Raw genomic sequence first — 5,358 nt, forward strand, 5'->3', positions numbered from 1 at the left:
TTTATTATGAAACAATAAATAACTGAAACTGTCATCATGTTACCACGGTGTCTTTATCCACACTTTCTGTGAGGAGACCAGGTATCCGCTACATAGATGCCCAAGCTGAGGAGGGAGAGAAGGAAACAGTAGCATCAGCGAGATGGTCTGGGGGAAAAGAGGTGGGGCCTCAGGGTGGGGAGCGCAAACCAGCCCCCTAGGGCGTCTAATCTTCAAAGCCCCTTGTGGAAGGTGCTAGGAGCCTAACCTGCTCTATGGTTCTGAAACCATCACTCCATCCCAGGTCACCCCAGGTGATTCTAGATCCTGTTGCCTGTGGTCTTCTTATTCTCAGTGGAAGATTTCCAAGACATTGGCCTTTTCTTTGGACCCGAGTATGTGGTCACATTCAGAGTTGGCACCTTCTAAGGTGGAGAGGGAAGAGTTTCTGTGAGCCTGCCCCTCCCCCACCACTGCAGCAAGAAAGGGCGTTAGGGGCTGGATTTTTTTTTAATTTTAATTTTTTTTATTGGGGGAATTGGGGAAGGGAACAGACAAGTTGCTGTCCTTTTGTTCTTCAGTCTAGTTGTGGAGGACGTTGCTTCACTGGCCCATGTTGGTATTATCATTGTNAAAAAAAATACCAAAAAATACAAATACAAATCTCTGGCTTCGGTTTGAAAATCAGAAGATCTGGCAACATGGGCTAGAAACCCCTGAGAAACCCCATTGCTGAGATGTAGCTAAGAAATAGTTTCCCCCTCAGATAGGGCATGTGCTCGGCCCGTTCACCACAGCCCCCACCGCCCCATACTGCCTCTCAGAACCTGAAGGTAAGTAGTTCTGTTGTCAGTTATCATTGCACTTACAATGATTTCTATGTTTCACACCTCTATCAAATAAAGAGCGTCTCTGAGAGTCAATAATGTATTTCAATGAAAACAGAAGAGCATAGTCAGCGGTTCTCAGCCTGTGGGTCATGACCCCTTTGGGGGTTGAACGACTCTTTCACAGGGGTCGCCTAAGACCATTGGAAAACAAAAAGATATTTACATTACGATTCATAACAGTAGCAAAATTACAGTTATAGAGAAGCAACGAAAATAATTTTATGGTTGGGGGTCACCACAACATGAGGAACTGTATTAAGGGGTCGCGCGGCATTAGGAAGGTTGAGAACCACTGGCATAGATCATTGCAGATGTCAAGACAATTCCCTTGCCTTTGATATGCAAAACAAGCCTGTATCTAAAGCTAGCCCAGGCCAGGGCCTCTTCTCTCATTCACAGGACCTGCTGTCAAGGGCTAGAGAAATCTAAAAGGAGAAGAGAAGAGGGAAACATGTGAGAGAGGGAGATTAGATAGGGAGGGTGACACAGGAAGTTGTCAGGAAAGAGGCTTTTAAGAAGAGCGTGACCAGCAACAACTAATGCTGGCAAGAAGTTGAGTCAAACTGGTATGAAGGGTTTGTGACATACAAGTGCAAACAAGGCCACTCATGCATCTACATGCAAAGAAGAGTGCACATACACACATACACACAGACATGTGTGTATACACACTAGAACATGTGTGCAGGTCCACCTAGCTCATGTGTGTACATGCCTCTGCACACACAGAGACACGTGCACACACACACCTAGAGAAGAATGCAATAAGCAGTGTGCACACAGGAGTATGCATATGGTCATATGCACTCAGGCACAAAGATGCATGTGTCTGCACAGACACAGGCACACAAGCATGCGTATGTTCACAGAGCCGCCAGAATCTGTGCACCCACCCAGGGATCCATGCTCACACCTAATGAAGCCCTGCCAGTTCCAAACCAGCAACTCGTAACTAAATAAATATGATAAACAACTCCCTTCCAGATGGCTCTGCACACACGCCCACTCCTCCTGCTCGGAGGGATGGCACATTCTATGCCAATAAATCCTCCTGTTTGAAAACATTTGCCTTCTTAATTGGCCCGTTTACGGGTAAAATATGTTTCTGGGTAGTGCTCTGCCAGACTGGGATGCCGAAATGCCTGCCCGCCCAGGGCTTAGCCCAGAGACAGGACCTGGGGCCGCTGATGCCAGGGAGGTCCAGCTTGACCCACTCACAGAGGCAAGACCCAAAGGCGGTGCATCTCAGTACTGCCAGGGCAGGCTACCCCAGTGGCTTTCTCCTCTCTGTGCCTCATTTTTTTTCTTTGGGTCTAAGGTCCTAAGAGGAATCCTCTGCTTCTCACTTTCATTTCTCTGGCAGCACGCCTGTGAGGTGTGATGACTATAACCCTCATAGTGGGCTGAAGGGCGGCCCCCACGAAAGGTATGTCCACATCCAAATCCCCGGAACCTGTAAATGTGACCTTATTTGGAAAAAGGGGCTTTGAAAATTAAATTAAGGACCTTAAGATGATATCATACTGGATTACCCAGGTGAGCCTTAAATCTAATAAGTATCCTAATAAGAGACAGGAGAAAACATACATAGAGGAGAAGGTGATATGAAGGCAGAGCAGAGGTTGGAGGCTATAAGCCAAGGAATGCCAAGACTTGCTGGCAAAGAGGCAAGGGAGGATTTTCCCGCCAGAGGTCTTGCTGACATCTTGTTTTGGACTTCTGGCCTGAACTGTGAGAGAATAAATTTCTATTGTTTGAAGTCATTCTCTTAGTGGTAATGGGTTGCAGCAGCCTCAGGAACCTAACACACTGCCTCCTTTATATGGGGAGTGACTGCACAGAGCTGGGACTCAAACTCACATTTGCTCTTTACCCTGACACCTCACAGGTTCTGAAGGAGACCCACAGTAGAGATGAGGAAACTGATGCCCAGAAAAGGGGAGGGTGACACCTGGTGGCAAGGAAGGCACCCTCCTCTTTCTGCACCCTCGGCCGTTTCCTCATCAGGAGCAGAGAGGGCAGGGTGAGCAGCATAGGACAGCCCTGAGGTGAGTTTTCCCTTTAGGATCCCATTCTGGGATCCACTGAGGAAGAACAGGAAAGAGACCCTCTTAGGGGTTCCATTTTCCTCTACTCAAGGTTGGCCCATGAAGGTCCCTCAGCTGCTGTCTGCTGGGTGCTCGGGACGTGCCAAGCAGCATGGCAACCTCTCCTTCCACATGCCCCGCCTCCACCCAGGGATGGTGGCGCCCACCTCTATTCTTCCCTGCTCAAGTTGGAGAGTGAGGCCTGTGTTGACCCCTAGAAGAACTATACCTGCCAAGAAGGACTCCTTGTGGTTAACTGGGCCCAAATTCATCTAGCAGCTGTTGTTAACAGAAGCCTCTCACACACACTGCACTTCAGGAAAAAACCATAGACTGAATGGCCAGCTTCCTGCACTGTGCTCCTGCTGTCTGAGCTGACCCTTATAAGGGAGCACCTGGTATTGTCTTTTTTGCTTGTTTTGTTTTGTTTTGTTTAGCTGAGCCATCCTGCCACCTGTTGGCAGCTCAGCAGCAGCTCAGCTTGGGCCCAACTCGAACCGCTGTTCCTCAGAGCTCAAACTCTTGAGCGAGCTCTTAACCAACTGAGCCACTCAGCCGGCCCCTTGGTATCGTCTTTTGACCAATGGGCTGAGACCTGCCCCATCCAATTAGAACTGCACAGCTATATCCTCATTTGCATCTTTACTGACCAATCAGTGCAGTTCTATAACGACCAATCATACCTCATGATTCTGAACAACCAGGACAGTGTTATTTGGACCAATCAGACTGGGCAAAATTTGATTCCTCACTTTCATGAAAATGAACCAATGTGGGACCAGGGTAGGGACTTTGTTTACAAAAAGCCACTTCTCCTTTGTCTTGGAGGAGGCTACTTTTGAGTTGCTTGGCTGCGTTTCCTGTTTTCACACTGTTTACTTGAATAAAGTTGCTCCTTTTACTGTGCCGCAATTAGATGGGTGGCAGCAAACGTTTGTTGACACCAGAGATGAAGCCGCACACCAGGCCACACAACTGGTTAGCTGCAGAGCTGGGATTTGAACTTGGGTCTGTCTGTTTCAAGCACCCGTTGGCCATGCTGCCTCCCAGATAAGAGCTGGGGTGCTTCCCAGGGTTGAGATGTGGTCAGGCTACCAGAAGCAGAGTGAGGCCCTGGTTTCTCTTTCCTCTCTCATCCATAAAGAGCTGGTTTATGGCTCAGAGGCCCCAGCGTGCCCACACAAGAGTGGGTGGACAGTTTAAATCACCTGCTGCATGACCTTGGCCAAGTCGCTCCCCTCTCTGACCCTCCATTTTCTCATCTGTAAAATGGGGGACATATTAATAGCCACACCTAAGGGTTATTATGAGGACTGATGGAAATAAAACCCAGAAAGCCCTTAGCAACACACTGAGCGCCCAGTAAGTGCTTAATAAGTGCTGGCTGGTGTTAAAACGAGCTGAGAGGCCAGTGAGAGGGAGCACAGAGCCTGTGGCCACAGAAGGTCACTTTATGACGAAAGTGAAGCCAGGAAGGACAGCAGAGGGGGCTGAGGCAGGCTGCAGCCTTGCCCCTGTGCTCACCATTAGCATTCCTTCCCCAAAGACACCAAATCCTCTCCTGGTGACTCAGCCTGAGAGGGGAGGTAGAAAGGTAGAAATGAGCAGGAGGAGGGAGCTAGCCCCAGTGAAGAGGCCCCTGGCAGCTGCTTTTACTTGGGGCACCAACACCTTGCTTGCTCAGCAAGATATTGAGAACAAGTTATGTTGTTAGAACAGGGGTCAGCAAACTTTTGAGACGGAAGAGCTAGCTGCCAGGGGTCAGCAAACTCCGGCTCGCGAGCTGCAGTTTGCTGACCCGTGTTTAGAAGAAGGAAAAATGCTGGAGAGGGAGACAAACCATCCCACTTATCAGAATTTACGTTCTGCTTTTCAGGACCATTTTTAATGAGCTTCTCAAATAAATCATGGGAAATTGACAGGTTCATGCCTGAGAAACAACCTTGAGAACCAGAGGGGAGGATGGGACACCTCAGCAGAGAGAGAGAAAGATAACAGACAGGGAGAGGGGAGACAATTCTAACCATAAAGATAAAAACCCTCACACAATGCAAGGAGAGGCTGCTTCCCTCTCTTGGGTCAGCCCACTCCATGTCTTGGAGTGTACTTGCTTTTACTAATAAACTTCTTGCTGTCCTATGCTGCACAAACTCTGTGTCTTGACTGAATTCTTTTTTTTTTTTTAAGATTTTATTGGGGAATTGGGGGAGGGGAACAGATGAGTTGCTGTCCTTTTGTTCTTCAGTCTAGTTGTGGAGGATGTCGCCTCACTGACCCATGTTGGTATTATCATTGCGCTCTTCCTGGATGAGGCAGATTGGTCGCCGGCCTCTGGACGGCCGCTCACGGCGGCTCTTGGCAGCTCACGCCAGCTGCCAGCCACACACAGTAGCTTATGGCAG

Source organism: Hipposideros armiger, unplaced genomic scaffold (assembly GCF_001890085.2).
Source record: "Hipposideros armiger isolate ML-2016 unplaced genomic scaffold, ASM189008v1 scaffold_238, whole genome shotgun sequence".
NCBI classification, from domain to species: Eukaryota; Metazoa; Chordata; class Mammalia; order Chiroptera; family Hipposideridae; genus Hipposideros; species Hipposideros armiger.